Below are 18,658 nucleotides of genomic sequence, written 5' to 3'. Positions count from 1 at the left end.
TGATGCCATTAGACATGACTTAGGATGTGTTGGTTGGAGAAGTAGGCTGCAAGGGTTGGGCACACTGGATATGTGGAGCTTGTTCAAGGAACAGCTATTGCATGTTCTTGATAAGTACGTACCAGTCAGGCAGGGAGGAAGGGGTCGAGCGAGGGAACCGTGGTTTACCAAAGAAGTGGAATCTCTTGTTAAGAGGAAGAAGGAGGCCTATGTGAAGATGAGGCGTGAAGTTTCAGTTGGGGCGCTTGATAGTTACAAGGAAGCGAGGAAGGATCTAAAGAGAGAGCTGAGACGAGCAAGGAGGGGACATGAGAAGTCTTTGGCAGGTAGGATCAAGGAAAACCCAAAAGCTTTCTATAGGTATGTCAGGAATAAAAGGATGACTAGGGTAAGAGTAGGGCCAGTCAAGGACAGTGGTGGGAAGTTGTGTGTGGAGGCTGAGGAGATAAGCGAGATACTAAATGAATACTTTTCGTCAGTATTCACTCAAGAAAAAGATAATTTTGAGGAGGAGAATGCTGAGACCCAGGCTATTAGAATAGATGGCATTGAGGTGTGTAGGGAAGAAGTGTTGGCAATTCTGGACAAGGTGAAAATAGATAAGTCCCCGGGGCCGGATGGGATTTATCCTAGGATTCTCTGGGAAGCCAGGGAAGAGATTGCTGAGCCTTTGGCTTTGATTTTTAGGTCATCATTGGCTACAGGAATAGTGCCAGAGGACTGGAGGATAGCAAATGTGGTCCCTTTGTTCAAGAAGGGGAGTAGAGATAACCCCGGTAACTATAGGCCGGTGAGCCTAACGTCTGTGGTGGGTAAAGTCTTGGAGAGGATTATAAAAGATACGATTTATAATCATCTAGATAGGAATAATATGATTAGGGATAGTCAGCATGGTTTTGTGAAGGGTAGGTCATGCCTCACAAACCTTATCGAGTTCTTTGAGAAGGTGACTGAACAGGTAGACGAGGGTAGAGCAGTTGATGTGGTGTATATGGATTTCAGTAAAGCGTTTGATAAGGTTCCCCACGGTCGGCTATTGCAGAAAATACGGAGGCTGGGGATTGAGGGTGATTTAGAGATGTGGATCAGAAATTGGCTAGTTGAAAGAAGACAGAGAGTGGTAGTTGATGGGAAATGTTCAGAATGGAGTTCAGTTACGAGTGGCGTACCACAAGGATCTGTTCTGGGGCCGTTGCTGTTTGTCATTTTTATAAATGACCTAGAGGAGGGCGCAGAAGGATGGGTGAGTAAATTTGCAGACGACACTAAAGTCGGTGGAGTTGTAGACAGTGCGGAAGGATGTTGCAGGTTACAGAGGGACATAGATAAGCTGCAGAGCTGGGCTGAGAGGTGGCAAATGGAGTTTAATGTGGAGAAGTGTGAGGTGATTCACTTTGGAAAGAATAACAGGAATGCGGAATATTTGGCTAATGGTAAAATTCTTGGTAGTGTGGATGAGCAGAGGGATCTCGGTGTCCATGTACATAGATCCCTGAAAGTTGCCACCCAGGTTGATAGGGTTGTGAAGAAGGCCTATGGTGTGTTGGCCTTTATTGGTAGAGGGATTGAGTTCCGGAGCCATGAGGTCATGATGCAGCTGTACCAAACTCTGGTACGGCCGCATTTGGAGTATTGCGTACAGTTCTGGTCGCCTCATTATAGGAAGGACGTGGAAGCTTTGGAACGGGTGCAGAGGAGATTTACCAGGATGTTGCCTGGTATGGAGGGAAAATCTTATGAGGAAAGGCTGATGGACTTGAGGTTGTTTTCGTTAGAGAGAAGAAGGTTAAGAGGTGACTTAATAGAGGCATACAAAATGATCAGAGGGTTAGATAGGGTGGACAGCGAGAGCCTTCTCCCGCGGATGGAGGTGGCTAGCACGAGGGGACATAGCCTTAAATTGAGGGGTAATAGATATAGGACAGAGGTCAGAGGTGGGTTTTTTACGCAAAGAGTGGTGAGGCCGTGGAATGCCCTACCTGCAACAGTAGTGAACTCGCCAACATTGAGGGCATTTAAAAATTTATTGGATAAGCATATGGATGATAAGGGCATAGTGTAGGTTAGATGGCCTTTAGTTTTTTTTTCCATGTCGGTGCAACATCGAGGGCCGAAGGGCCTGTACTGCGCTGTATCGTTCTATGTTCTATGTTCTATGTACCTCCCACCAAACAGAGTTGCCAAACTATCGTTTTCATCAAGTTTCCATTTAAAGGTTTTTCTCACTCAGTGTTTTTAGGAATGGGGAGAAGTAGATGATTCAGTATCTAAACTGCCTTAACAAACAAATTATGTTCATTGGGATAATGTGGAGAAAGTATCACAGCACTCTTCAGGTGCAGAATGCCTCATCCTGTCTGTGAAAAACAAAACCCTTCTTTTGGTTTATACAGAATATTTGACACAGTAACAGGCCATTTTGACTGAATCAGTCCATGCCAGTGTTTCTGCTCTACTCCAGTCTCAACCCATTTTTTCTCATCTAAATCTACCATTAGCCATTTCCTCCTCCCTCAAATGCATGACTAGTTTCCCCTTAAATGGATCCATATTTTTTGCTTTAACAACTCCCTGTGATAGCAAATTCCACGTTCTTAACGTGCTTCCTACCTAGTTCCTTCTGAATTCCCTGCTGGATTTCATATCGATGGCCTCTCGACATGCTCTTCCCCATAAGAGTTAACATTCTCTCTGTATCAACTCTGTCAAAACTTTTCAGAATTGTGAAGGCCAACCCTCAGCTTCTTTTTCCAAGACACTCGGCCTGTCAGTCCTTTCCTGATATGTGTACCCACACATTTCAGGTATCGTCCTTGTACATCTTCTCTGCGCCCTCGCCAATGCGCCTTTAACCTTTATTCTGACAAGGCCACCAGAAGAGCACACAGCACTCTTAAGACCTAGATTTTATGTCCCCCTGTTGATGGATTTTGGGATGAGGGTGTTTAGGGGTGCTTATCAAATCTGGCAGGTGGCCTGCCTGCTGACTACCCGTGAGCCCAACAGAAACCCCACCACAATTACACCAGTGGAATGGGGGTGCTGTTCGGATCCGGCCAGTCAGTCAGTCAATTGAGGCTGTCATGAGAATGTCACTTAAAGAAATGTTTGGATGCTCATGTTACTGCAGTGATGTCAGAGTGTGGGTGGAGCTGAACTCTGGTTCTGCTTTTTAGTTTCACTTTGAGAAAAGCTTGGGGGTGTCTGTGACTCTTTGGTTTCGTGTTTCAGTGTTTGAGCTGAAGTCAGACAAAGCAGCTGCACTGTTAATCTCTCTGCCATGAAGGACTATCTCTTGATCATTTGGTGAATTCAGAAGAATTATAAATGTTTTCAGTAGTGACTGTAAACTCTGATGTGCTTATGTTTAACGGTTTGTTAAGTCTTCTGGGTGCAAAAGGGCAGCATACAGTTTACTTCGTGTTGTATTCTTTGGGGGTTATCTTTGAATTAATGGTTGCTAAGATATTCACTGTTCGTTTTAAAAAGGTTAACTTGAGTTCATAGAATAAAGATTGTTTTGCTTTAAAAAATAACTTTTCCATTTCTGAAGTACCACACTTGTCAAGTGGGCCGTGTGCTCCCCATACCACAATCTATTAAAAGTTGTGGGTCAGGTGAACTCCACGATACACTTTGGGGTTCTCTAAACCTGACCCATAACAAGGCCCATAGGTGGGTGATTAATGCCTAGTTAAGTTCCTCATCCTTCCCCACTAGGATTTAAACGCTAGTGAAAGAGGCCCAATCCAAGTACCCAGCTCAGCAGGTTTTCCTGCACAGATGGGGGAATCCCCTGGGTCCGTCAGAAAGCTCCCACCAGGTGTATCCCCTCCCCAGGATGCTCTCGCACCATGGTTCTTAAACATCAGCTCCCTACACCCCTCGCCTCCCCTCCTCGCTCCCCCCATGCCAGGGCTGCCAACCTGGAACCCAGCACAAAGCCCCAATACATACCCAGTTTTTTCTCAACAAATGAAACATAAAGATACCTGTCGTGCATTTGCAAAAAACTGTGGATAATTGGGCTTGATAGACCAATGATTTTCTCTTTGCTGAAATTGTGACCATGTTATTATTTCCTGGTATGAGTAGTCCTTTGCATTTGCCTGCATTTAATTTCATCTGGCACTCAGATTTTCTGCCTTCCTGATTTTTTTTACGGGTTGGCACCAGAGGTTCAATTGTCCCTTTTACTTTGATAGTTCTTGTAATTTTGACCAACGTGCTTTTAAGCTTCTAAATCTAAAGCTCTATTTTTTACTCAGGGCAGAAATCAGGGACTAGCATAAAATGTTACGCAGCCTCATGATTTTGAACTTGCTCAACAAATCGAGTATCAATTTTATGCTTCGATATATGTGTTTCACTTTGTAGTGATCTGTATACAGTAGTCCCCCTTTATAACGCGGGTGTTGGGGTCCAAGACAGCCACCCGCGTTGTATCCGAGCCGCGGATATCCATGATGGGGGTTTTAAATTTATTTTAAAATCTATGCTAGCGCTTCCCATTGTGAGTCTACGGGGGGCGGGGGGAGAGGTCAGACCCCCGTAGACTCACAATGGGAAGCGCTAGCATAGATTTTTAAATAAATTTAAAACCCCCATCGTGGATCCAATTAAAACAGTGTCAATTTCAGCGGCCGGCTTACTTTGATCCGGAGAGGGAAGCTGCTCTCACTGAAACAATCAGCCGGCCGCTGAAATTGACACTGCCCGCTGCTCTCTCCCTCCAATCCAACTTTTAAGTTTTAATGTTTCTGATTGGAGGGAGAGAGCAGCCGGCAGTGTCAATTTCAGCGGACGGCTCACTTTGATCCAGAGAGGGAAGCTGCTCTCTCACTGAAGCAATCAGCCGGCCGCTGAAATTGACACTGCCGGCTGCTCTCTCCCTCCAATCAGAAACATTAAAACTTAAAAGTTGGATTGGAGGGAGAGAGCAGTGGGCAGTGTCAATTTCAGTGGCCGGCTGATTGTTTCAGTGAGAGAGCAGCTTCCCTCTCCGGATCAAAGTGAGCCGGCCGCTGAAATTGACACAACTGACAGTTGGGGTCCATAAGCCCCCCCGCGGTATATCGCGAACCGCGGTATTGCGGAGCGCGGTATAACGGGGGACTACTGTATATACAAGGGGTCAATGTAGATGCAATACAACTGAGTAAGCACTAGAAGGAGCATGGGAGAGGTATAAATAGAGACAGACAGGAGGTTAAGGGGCACTTCACAGGAACGGCAGCTGGGAGCAGGAGACAGGCAGCACAGATGTAACATAGTTTAAACGCTGGAGAGAGAATGAACTCTAAATAAAGCATCTACTTCAACTGTAAGACTACGAGCTTTACTGAGACACAAGGAACAACACATGGCACCAGGGGACTTCAGAATGCTTACTATAACATTACACAAACTGCAGACACAGACAGACCAAAATGGCAAGGAAAACTCCTGCCAGACATTCGATGTGGGAAGACTTTGCTAATTCGATGATATTTGTTGGAACCCCACCGCAGCTGAACACAACCGGTAATTTAAGTAACGACTGGAAAAGATTTAAACAAATGTTCGATATGTATATCATAGCTAATGATTTAGAAGCAGCCTCAGAAGAAATGAAAATAGCACTGCTCATCGCAGGACATGAAGCTAGAGAAATATATAATTGCTTTAAACACTTGACAGGTGACGACAGCACCAAATTAGAAGTAATACTGAAATAATTTGAAGAGCACTGTATGGAATTTAAAGAGTACTGCATGCTCAGAGAACAAATTTCACAGGGAATGAGTGATGCAAAACTCAAACAATCACTACCAGAACAGAAAGGGTTCAGTCTAGAAATCACGAGTGACAAGTCCAGATCGAAAGGAAAAAGTAACTTTAACTTTTTACAAAGAAAAAATGCTGAAATCCACTGTAAAATGCTGTCTGAGCACATTTTACAGTCTCCATGGAACAAAAGACGAAAATTTGCACCTGCGCATAAGCAGGAAACAGACGCCTTGCATGTGCAGTTAAAATCAGCCATTTTGCGTTCTGCGCATGTGCGGTTTGCCAATTAGAAAAAGAAGTTTTGGTCGCGGATCGTTCTGGGCGTGCGCAAGCCGCATATGCCCAGTTGAAAGAAAAGATCACACCATTTGAAGATGGTTCTGCACATGCGCAAGCCGCGCATGCACAGTCTACAAAAAAAGCACAGTAAAGGAAGATCTATTTGTGCATGCGCAATCGATTCCTATGCCTGACGTCACGAACGCCATGACGTCAGAGGACCCGGACCACACCCACTTAAAAATGAAATGCCCGAAAATTGAAAAAAAGACACTTAAAGCTGTAAAACCCAATTTTCTTACCTCAAAAGACAGAACAATGCCTGAACTTACACCAGCAGTTGAAAATAACTTTCACAACATCCTGGAACAAGCAGTCTGCACAACCCAAAGTGAAGAGAATGACACCAACTCCGAAACAAAAAGAAATGATTTGTCTATTGAAAAATACTGCTCAGATTTGGCTGAGTTAGCTGAGTTATTCAAATATGCTAATCACAACATCAGCAACACGGTTTCAAAGTTCAACATGACTCTACTCAAGGTAGATCAATCCAATACCATGATGCCATGGCAGATCGTCGATACATTGGATGACAGCAACACTCAAGAGGAAGATGATGCCACACTGGGAGCACAGATCGACTCTACAGCAAGAACACTGCACGTCTCCACAGAGAGAGCGATGACAGACTCCACAGAGAGAGCAATGAAAGACTCCACAGAGAGAGCGATGACAGACTCCACAGAGAGAGTGATGAAAGACTCCACAGAGAGAGTGACACAAGCCTCCACAGAGAGAGCGATGCATGCCTCCACAGACAGCTCGTTGATAGACTCCAAAGTGGAAACAAGCAAACACTCCATAGTGAACACCATGCATGAACAAGACCATGAAGGTCTACCAACCGCATCTGAGCAACCAGAAGCAGACTATGAAAGTCTACCAAGCTCACATAATCAACAAGAAGACAATGTAAGGCTACCCACTGTGTGTGAAAACAGTGACAATGCGATCACAATTGACATACAGGATGTGCAGGATCACAGCAAGACTGACAGAACTCAGCTCGTCTGCACAGAAGCACTCAATAATCAGAGTAGGGCTACTCATGAGTCCAGAGAGACCACGTCAATTAAAATCTTGAAGATTGTGACTCCAGAAGAGGAGCATCAAGAGTCCAGAGAGACCACATCAATTACAATCTTGAAGATTTTGACTCCAGAAGAGAAGCACCAATAGTCCAGACAGACCAATAAATGAAATCGTGAAGATTTTGACTCCAGAAGAGGAGCACCAAGACCCACAAGAGAATGAAATCATGAAGATTTTGACTCCAGAAGAGGAGCACCAAGAACTACAAGAGAATTAAATCTTGAAGATATTGACTCCAGAGGAGGAGCATCAAGAGTTCAGAGAGACCACATCAATTACAATCTTGAAGATTTTGACTCTAGAAGAGAAGCACCAAGACCCACAAGAGAATGAAATCGTGAAGATTTTGACTCCAGAAGAGGAGCACCAAGTACCACAAGAGAATGAAATCATGTTCTTCCGGCGGTGGCAGCCCTTCCTTGACTTTCTGGATCAGAGATACGAACCGGAGGCCGAAACAGCAGCAACCCGGGGAGAAAAGGGGGGGGGGAAGGGAGGGGGGGGGATAGCAACGAAGGGAGCACGTCAGCGGGGGGTCGCGGGCAAGGACTGCCCGAGGCCATCGGCAGAAAGGGAAAAAACGGTTTGGTTGCTAGACTGATAGCGCGGAGGGGGGGGGGGGGGGGGAGGGAGGGTGGGGGGGTGCGCGCGGGGGAGGGCGTGGGGAGGTTTTTCCAGGGGGGACTTGTGGTGTTATAATTTAAAATGTAATAGGGGTAAATGTTTGTATCGAAAAATTTCAATAAAAAAATTATTTTAAAAAAAAGAGAATGAAATCATGAAGATTTTGACCCCAGAAGAGGAGCACCAAGAAAGCAAAGAAGAGGAATCAAATCCACAACAAATAACTGATGTCACCAACGTCAATGCAACATCAGATCATTCTCACCATTCTCTAGAAGAAACGCTCAATGTAACAGATACCACAAAGGACACTCACACCAATAACTGACAATTACTCAAATTATCCACACGGAACACTCATTGAGCACAACAAGAACAACAAAAGCCACAAGAAGCACAGCAGAATCAAGAACAACAGCAACAACAAAAACGACATGAAGCGCAACAAGAACAACAAAAATTACAAGAAGCACTGCAGAAACAGGAAGAACAACAGCAACAACCAAAGTAGCAAGCACAACAACAAAAACTACAAGAACAACAACAAAAACAACAAGAAGTATAACAAAGACAGCAACAAGCACGACAAGAATAATGACGAAAACAAAAACAGAAACAACAAGCACAACAAGAAAAACAACAACGAAAACAACAAAACAGAAACAACAAGCACGACAAGAACAACAGCAAAAATGAGAACAAGAACGACAATGAAAACAACAAAGATAGAAATGACAGAAACACCAACAATGAAAAAACGACCTGTACAACATGGTACAACTTTGCACATGAAGGACAATGCCACAGCACACTGCAAAACAATGACAAGACTACAAACATGCCATGGGTTGACAAAGAATCTCACAGATTCATATCTGCTCCAGAGCAAGCAAGCACAGCAGATTTCAAGGCAGATGACACACTAAATCGATACCACAAGCACAGAAGAAAAAAAATTCCACATCAGTCAACATCCGTGGTTCAACCATTCAAACACCTTGGGGTGACTTGTCGGTTACTTAACACACAAGAACACTACAACATTCACAAAGGAGTTGCAATATCAATATCACCACGTCAACAACAAAAAAGAAAAAAACTCACCGAACAAATTCATAAAGTTTGGACTCATCATCTGCACTGTAAATTCTATGTGAATCTATGATGATAAATGTTTTTATTCAGGTTGGACTCATAAATATCAATTGATTTTGTATAATAACCAATATCATCACCACTTGTGCAGACATACATATCATAAGTAATGAAACTGTTTTGTACAATTATCTTTACCACTGTACACAAAATATGTAAAAGAAAAAAAGGGGATGTAGTGATCTGTATATATACAAGGGGTCAATGTAGATGCAATACGACTGAACAAGCACCAGAGGGAGCATGTGAGAGGTATAAATAGAGACAGACAGGAAGTTCAGGGGCAGCTGGAAGCAGGACACAGACAGGCAGCACAGATGTAACATAGTTTAAGAGCTGGTGAGAGAATGAACTCTAAATAAAGCATCTACTTCAACTGTAAGACTACGAGCTTTATTCAGACACAGGGCACAACACACTTTTTAGGCTTTCATCTATGAGTTTTCTTTCCTTCAATACAAATCAAAGAAGTGTTAGGTATTGTACGTAGAGACTGTAACCTGTCTAGATGACCACACATTCACGAGAAGGTGTATGACTACTTCCATGTGCGCACCCATCTGGTCAAAATTGAAAGCCTTTTTTGGGTCGGTGCACACGGACACTTGATTGGTCAAACCTAAACTATGACGAGCCAATTGGAGGGAAAAAGCAGAAAGAAGGACCTGCCAAAGCAAGTTGCCATGCCAAGCCTGGGACCTGAATCTGCCTGGCACAGACCCTGGAGACTACAGAGTTGGGAACTGTTTGCTGTTTGCCTTTGCCTGGACTCTGAAGCATATGCTGGTCTCCAAATTTGCTTCGATCTTAGTGTCCTTATCTATGCTTCGTAGTTAACCCCAATAGAAATCTATAATAAACAATTAAAGCAGCAATCTATCAACACTGCAAATTACTATTGAGGTTATGTTGTTATAAATCAATCTCTGTGCTTCAACTGTCGAATGATATCTTCTTTAATCAAAGTCTTAGTTTCTGAGTTCATAGTAGTTCCATGTTAACCTCAACCATACCAGTAAGGTGGCTACAAGTACAGTTGATTCATGGCTTCCTAGTTGCACTATTGTTATCAAAGCACCAATCAATCCACAAACGACTCGTATGTAACACTATAAATTGAAAGCAGACAAAACTCATCAACTGTACCCGTAGCTACCTACTACATTGCAACCATTATGAACTTGAAGAATACAATTGTGATTAAAGCAGCAATCAATCCATAGTTTAAGCACAAAGACTGATTTTTAGTTACACTTCTATGAATTGCTATTGAGGTTAATCAAAGCAGCAGTCTACAACACTATGAATTACGGTGGAGGTTAATTACAGAGCACGAGACAGCCAATGTTACCAAGTTCCGAGCAGCAAGTAATTTCAGAGACAGGCACAATCGGAACATTTCCAGGCCTCTGGCTCCAGATGCTTTCAGCAGCAAGTTGCTTTAGGTGTTGTGCTTTACCTGAAAGGTCCATCACTCTCCAGCATGAGACTGGATGTGACATGTAAACCCATGTAGCCTGTGGACAGAAGAGATCAGAAAACCCAACGATCAGATATGCATAGAGTCTTATTTGAAAATAAAGCACCCACGTTGTGACAATCCTTATTGCACAATTGGTATGTTTGCACTAAACAGAAAAACACAACATGGGAACAGCGGGGATGCCAGCCGTGACTTCTGAAAATTCGACCAACAATGTACAGGCCTCATTCCTTTCACATGAGACAGAACTCCTGGTGTCAAAGTGAAAAAACATAAGTCACAGTATTGAAGTGTGCAAGTGATTCTAAGCCACTGTAAGAATCCCTCACGTAGTACATCCATTCTGGGACATTGCGCCTTGCTCCAGCAAGCAATCAACGGGTCTTGGTAAAATCACTGAAAATCGGGAGAACGTGAGCAGTCTTCGTCTCCCTTTGTGCAGAAACCGCCTCTGGATGGTCAACTCCAGTGGGTGTATGGCTGGGTAGAGGTCCACAAACAGGAAGTCTATAGGGGGCTTCTATTAAACACGCACGACTGGGCCAGGAAAGAGGAATCCATCCAGCAATAGATATAATTGTAGAAGGCTGTAAATACATTTCTTCATCACTAAATTTACCTCTTCAGGCCTGGGGCTCATTTTCAGGCCATGGACACAGCTTTGTGGGTGGAGCTTATCGAAAGTCCAGAAAGGCAGCAATTGTGTTACCAATAGAGTCAACAACAAGCTGTGGCTAGTCAATAAACTGCAAGTGAGGGAAACTCAGAAATAGCTTTGATGGGCTGTGAAAGCCTGAACATTTAGTCCTGCCATAAATATTCCTGCAAAAGTCAGTGGATAATCTCAAAATTTCCAATACTCAGTTGGAAGGCAGCTGATCTCCTCTCTGGGTTCACTTTGTTCAAACAATGTGTGGAGCTCTGTTTTCTGAAACTGGATATACAAACCAAAAAGATTAGAATTGCCAGGGGCAGTGAAGGCCTCTATAGACTGAACACCTCAGGTCGGTAAGAAAATTCCCTTCAAAATCTGACCAACCAACTCAGCCAGGCTGTGGGGGGGGGGGGGGGGGGGGGGGGGTGGAGGGGCTTCTATGAGCAGGGGGGGGGGGGGGGTGTGGAGGGGCTTCTATGAGCAGGGAGGATAGGACTCAGAGAGGTCATGGAGAGCATCAGCTCCATGCCAGCGGGGAAGGTGCCGCGGGCACAGTTTTCCACCAGCCATGCTTGATGACACCTTTAAGAGGTGGAGACAGGGTGGGGGACACTGACGGTTGCAGGCTTTTACACAGGCGACAGATTAGCGACCCTAGAGGAGCTGACAGAAAGACTGGAATTACCGAACAGACAGGAACGTCGACATCTGCAAATCAAAATCCTTCTCCGCCAGGAAACAACATGATTCCTGTGATCCAAGGGCCCCGAGAGACACATTGTTGGAGGAGCTCCTGGATGTATACGCTCTGGGAAAGGGAAACTGCGGGGACATATACGGACGACTTTTAGAAAGGACACACTCCCCACGGGATGAAACAAGGGGAAAATGGGAGCAAGAGCTAGGGATGGAAATAGGGTGGGGACGCTGGAGTGAAGCACTGAACAGGGCCAACTCTACCTCCTCTTGCACAAGGCTAAGCCTCATGCAGCTGAAAGTGATGCGCAGAGCACACCTGGCAAGAACCCGAACGAGCAGGTTCTTCCCGGAAGTGGAGGATAAATATGAACGGTTCCAGGGAGGCCCGACCAACCACAGCCACATGTTCTGGGCAGACCCAGACCTGTCAGGTTCTGTACAGCCTTCTTCAAAGCAATGTACAAGGTTGTGGGGTTGAGGGTGGAGCCTTGCCTGAGAGTGGCAGTCTTTGGGGTATCGGACCAGCCAGAACTACATGTGGGGAAGAGGGCCGATGCCCTGGCTTTTTCTCCCCGAATCGCTGCCAGAGAATCCGGCTCAGCTGGCGATTATCAGCACCACGCACAGCAGCAGACTGGCTGGCAGACCTATCGAGTTTCTCCACCTGGATAAGAGATCCACCTCCTCTTGCGCAAGGCTAAGCCTCATGCAGCTGAAAATGGTGCACAGAGCACACCTGGCAAGAACCCGAATGAGCAGGTTCTTGAACGTACACCATCCAAGGGTCTGAAGATGGCTTCCTCAAGCGGGGAGCCATTCACCAATGTGTTTCAAGACCTGTTTCAAGCCAACAGCTGATAGAGTGAAGAGTGGGGCCACAGGGAGATGCACGGGAGCCACCGTGACGACAGAGAGCAGACAGAAACGAGAGGGGGGGGGAAACACGGGTGGCGTGGGGTAGAGACTGGAGGAAACACAAAGGGGGAGCTAGAGTGTGACTGGCATGGGGACCAGGGGACCTAAAACAAAGCCACAAAAAAGAACCCCCTTAAAGCAAGCAAACAACAGGATGGGAAGAGCAGAAAAGACGGGATGGGAGGCGAAGCAACAGGGAGAGGGAAGGGAGAAGGAGGGCAATGCCCACAGACAAACACAGAATAACCACCCATGGTGAAGAGCCTAAGATAAGACCGGAAACAGTGACAGAATGGTAAAAGGGGGGGGGGGGGGGGGGGGGGGGGGGGGGGGGTGGTAGAGGAGGGGGGTAGAGGAGGGGGATATCGAAAAGGAATAACATGTAAACTGTAGCCATCTCATCTATCTTTATGTATAGATTAAAAATGTAAAACTTTAGTAAAAGTACATTTTTTAAAAATCTGAACAAAATGTGTACATCACCAGAAGATAAGCTAAGAGAGAAGTTCAACTTCAAAATAAAGTAAAGTTAAACAATGCTGATCAATATATTGACACAATAACCCCTTACTGCGATATTTATCTCCACCAAAACAACAACCATTTCAGGTTAAAATCCACTTTTAAATACAGTTAGCAGACTCAGGAATTCTTGCTGTGAACAGGGGCAGGATTCTCCGACCCCCCGCCGGGTTGGAGAATCGGCGGGGGGTCGGTGTGAATCCCGCCCCCGCCAGATGCCGAATTCTCCGCCGCCGGATATTCGGCGGGGGCGGGAATCGTGCCACGCCGGTCGGCGGGCTTCCCCAGGCAATTCTCCGGCCCGCGATGGGCCGAAGTCCCACTCGTTCTACGCAGGTCCCGCCGGTGCAAATTGGACTAGGTCTCTTACCGGCGGGACCTGCCGGCGCGGGCGGGCTCTGGGGTCCTGGGGGGGGGGGACACGGGGCGATCTGGCCCTGGGGGGTGCCCCCACGGTGGATTCCGCACCTTTGGGGCAGCCTGGCACCGGAGTGGTTCACGTCACTCTGTCCCACCGGGACCACCCGCCCCGCCGGGTGCGGGAGAATCCCGCCCCCCCTCGTTAGATGCAGGTCCCGCCGGCGTAAATTGGACTAGGTTCCTTACCGGCGGGACCTGGCGGCGCGGGCGGGCTCTGGGGTCCTGGGGGGGGGGGCAAGGGGCGATCTGGCCCTGGGGGGTGCCCCAACAGTGGCCTGGCCCACGATCGGGGCCCACCAATCCGCGGGCGGGCCTGTGCCATGGGGGCCACTCTTACCTTCCACGCCGGCCGTGTAAGCCTCAGCGATGGCCAGCGCGAAGGTGAACCCTCCACCTGCGCATGTACGGGGATGGCGTCAGCAGCCGCTGACGCTCCCGCGCATGCGCGGAGCAGCGCCGGCCAGCGGAGTCCCTTCGGCCCCGGCTAGCATGGCGCCAAAGGCCTTCCACGCCGGCCGGGGGACGCAAACCACTCCGGCGCCAGCCTAGCCCCTAAGGTACGGAGGATTCCGCACCTTTGGGGCTGCCCAGCGCCGGAGTGGTTCACGCCACTCCATCCCGCCGGGACCCCCCGCCCCGTCGGGTATGGGAGAAACCTGCCCCCGCTCGGATAAAACACTTGGCCAAAGCAATATCCTTCAGGACCCAGCTTGCAAATTCTTGCTTGTGTGAAACTACTGTTGGATATGTCATCCTTTTAATTTTTCAAAAAATTTAGAGTACCCAATCATTTTTTCCAATTAAGGGGTAATACAGCGTGGCCAATCCACCTAGCCTGCACATCTTTGGGTTGTGGGAGCGAAACCCACACAAACACAGGGAGAATGTACAAACTCCACACGGACAGTGACCCAGCACTGGGATTGAACCTGGGACCTTGGCGCCATGAGGCAGCAGTGCTGACCACTGTGCCACCGTGCTGCCTGCCTTTTCACAAACCCCTGCTCTGTTCACAGGCAAAAATCTTCTTTAACTAAACCGCTGGGAGAGAAACTGCTAGTCTGTTCATGGACAGATCCAAACTGAACCGTTTCCCCAGAAACGATTTCTGCCTGGCTCCTCCCATTAACTATACCATCTTACTAAGCTGAACACAACGTCTCTAATTATCTATTTCCCCATGGAACCCTCGTAATATTAAAAAGTTAATTTGCCCAAACGTTTACGATGCTTTAATTGCACCTCTGTCTCCAAAAAGCTTAGCTGTCTTTCAAACCAATATTTTTAAAAACATGACTGCAGCAGTCACACACATTAACCCAGGCTATTAACCCTTTTTCAAAATTAATTTACGGCATTTGGGCATCGATGGTTAGTCCAGCATTTATTGCCCATCCCTAGTTGTCCTTTAGTAGGTGGTGGTGTGTTGCCTTCTCGAACCGCTGCAGTCCTTGAGGTGTGGGTACACCCACTGTGCTGTTGGGGAGGAAGTTCCAAATACTGTACCAAATACATAAAGTGCAATGTATTTGCAATTCTGACATTCATCACAGCACACTTGTACGTGTATCCTGAAATTGTCCAGCTTTCCAGAAGGTATGGAAGGCATGTGGCCCCAGAGAATACTGGAAGAACCAATACAGAAAACAAAGATTGAAACAGGTGGTTCAACATCATGAGAAGACCAGACAGGTACAGCGTTCTAACCAAGAAAGGGAACATACCAGACATTGTCAAACAAGAACCATGAAATAACTAGCCAATATATATGGTCAGGTGACGATGACAACCAGAACATCAATCCATGAGGTGAACAGACATTCTACATGGTGAACATCATAGAATGTATTGGCACAGTGGTACCATCAGAAACATTTGTCACCATCCAGATTGTGTGCTTACAGATGTGAGGACAACCTAAACGCTCCACAAAAATTGATACTGGTTCACCTCGTACACTGAAATGTATGGACCCACAGAAGTGGCAAATGATGGTTCAGCCAACCACTGCAAAGTTATTGCATACACTGGTTTGCAGGTTCCATTCCTGGGATCCTTTCGACCCGATTATTGCTGCAACTCACCCTGGTCAGCCCCAGTAGTTTACAGAGAGCTATTTTCGTGATTGCAGGCCTGCAGACGTGTAAGACCCTGTCCATTAATGCTACTGTCTAGACCAGGGGTGGGCAAACTACGGCCCGCGGGCCGCATGCGGCCCGCCAAAGGTATTTCTGCCGCCCACCAAGTCATTAAAAAAAAAAAAAAAAATTTTTTTAATTAAAAAAAATATTTTTTTTTTAAGGTTAATTGGGGGGGGGGGGGGGCTGTTGGGTTACTTACTGGTATAGGGTGGATACGTTGACTTGAGTAGGGTGATCATTGCTCGGCACAACGTCGAGGGCCGAAGGGCCTGTTCTGTGCTGTACTGTTCTATGTTCTATATGAGGCGCCCAGAATCATAACCGGGTGAAGTAATTATTTTACTTAATATACTATGCGTTCCTTTGTGAATTGTGAATTTCTGAATGTGGCCCTTGCACGGAAAAGTTTGCCCACCCCTGGTCTAGACAATGACAAAGACTACAGACCACAGTGAATGCAATTGGAAACTCCTTGCTTACACTTGGAAAAGACAGCCGAACTCTGTAATGCAGATCATCAGCCAAGAGGCTATGCAGCACAGTTTGAAGCAAGTATGTCGACCGATTCTGAATTTACAAACTTCGGCTTACTGCAGAATTACTATCTGGCAGACAAATAAGAATAACCCTCCCCAGTCATCACTCGTCAGTGCAGCCAGGAGTTGTCTTAACCGAAAAACAGGGAAAGACGAAAGATACCTCCAGGCAGTATGTGGGCAATGAATACAATACCCAACCAAATCTAGCGAAAATCATCAGCATATGTCCAGTACCAAGAGCACATCAAGTAGAAACACCAAAAGTTATGACAGCTGTCAAAAATGCTTCAATCATGGAAAATGGTTCATCTTCAAGGCTAAGAATATTCCGGATGAATTTGTGTTTTTAAAAAGACACCGTCCCTTCAACAGTTAATGCAAAAACTCTGGTTGCTGCTGTTCCTGCCAAAGGCAGCATTTTACTCCAAAAGTTAATTAAGCAGTTTTAATGAAGCTGGAAACCTTTTCACCCTGGTGGACTGTTTACAGAAGGGTCACCTGGTGGTTTATGGCTTTGAAAAAAAAACATGCTTTATAAGCTGTGTTTCAAAGCTGGAAGGCTGTTTTGCTTTGGGAGGAAACAAGAAGGATCAACTGCTTGATAATAGAAGACAACAGCTCCTGAAGCTCCAGACCCAATACAGAGCAGAAAGTGAATGGATGATCCTCTGAAGTTGCTCTAACTCCTGAAATTGACTGACTGCAAGCTTTCCTCTGGGTCCACATCAAAAGCAGCACAAGAGTCATCAATCTAACAGCCGAAAGACCAATCATATAAGCAGGGCACCATTTCTAGGGCTCCATCAACAACCTTTTGCCCTTGAACCATTGACATTTCACCTTTTGTCAGAATTCCCCAACCTTATTTTATTATTTTTTGCTGTGTGTTTGGGAGTGGTCATTCTGAGATTAATATGTCGACCACGGGCGGGATTCTCCAACCCTGAGCCGGGTCGGAGTATCGCTGTGGGGGGGGGGGCGGAGGGGGGCGCGATTCACGCAATGCCGATTCGACGCTGGTCCGCCGATTCTCCAGTGACTGGAGAATCACTGTCATAGGCACCGGCACAGTCGGCGCGTCGCCAGTCGGGTCGCGGCCCCCCCCGGCATTTCTCCACGCGCGATGGGCCGAGTGGCTGCCGCGATAGGCCAATACACTCCGGCGCCGTTCACGTGTGGTCCTACCTGGTGGGACCTCGGCGTTCATCCCGCAGGGGGGAGGGGGGCTGGTGGGGGGGGGGGCTGGTGGGGGGGGGGGGGGGAATCTGACCCCGAGGGGGCCTCCACCGTGGCCTGGCTCGCGATCGGAACCTACCGATCGGCATGCCGGCTTATCCTGGTGGGGGCCTATTTTCGTCCGTGCCGGGTCCCTGTAGTTCTCTGCCATATTGCATCGGGGCCGGCGCAGAGATGGCAACTAGCACGCATGCGTGAGTTCACGCCGGTCATAACGCGCATGCGTGAATTCACACCGCCCGTTTGGTGCCGGTATCGGCAGCTGGAGCTGCACGAGTCGCTCCAGTACCATGCTGGCTCCCTGTGAGGCGAAGGATTGCTGATCCTCGGGGCCTGTTGACAACGTCGTAAAACGCAACGGCATTTACAACGCCGTCGACACTTAGCCTCAGGATCAGAGAATCCCGCCTCACATATTTGGCCATGTAGCTAGCTGGAAAATTCATTAAAATATATGTTGTGACCCGTGGAGTAGTGAAACTAGAGACAGCCAGTGCACTCCTCCCATCTCAGTCTCAACACAATGCTGCAGAGCAGACACCAAATCAGATCAATACTACAACCAGAAACACATAGTAAGGACATTACTTACAGAACATGGTCTAAGATAAAACCCAAACATAACACTGATGCACGATCAATTGCACGAAAGACTCATATTGGCACAACTGTGGCTTTATTACAGTCAGATGCGTGGCCTCCTACTGCAGCTGGCGAAATGGTTGATCAGGAGGAGGTCACGCATGTTTATACAGCTCCTTGTGGGCGGAGCTAGCCGGCAGGGGCTACCGGCGAACCTGTAGTGCAGGTCCTACCTTACATCCCCTAATACAGGTGCACACAGTGGTTCACCACATTCACCCCCTGTTAAAAATCAGTCCGGCGGGGGTGGCGTGGAACTATACAGATTTACAAATAATTTACAGTGGGAGGTGGAAACAAATATGTCCATTTTGATAGTCCGGTGCCCTTCAGAGGTTAAGTCGGTCCGGTGGTTTGACGGTTTGCTGGGAGCGACGTAACGGTGACGGCGATGTCGGTGCTGGCGTCGCCGACGTCGGTGCTG

The sequence above is a fragment of the Scyliorhinus canicula genome, chromosome 4 (assembly GCF_902713615.1).
Source record: "Scyliorhinus canicula chromosome 4, sScyCan1.1, whole genome shotgun sequence".
In the NCBI taxonomy this organism is placed as follows: Eukaryota; Metazoa; Chordata; class Chondrichthyes; order Carcharhiniformes; family Scyliorhinidae; genus Scyliorhinus; species Scyliorhinus canicula.
This window is presented reverse-complemented; position numbering follows the sequence as displayed.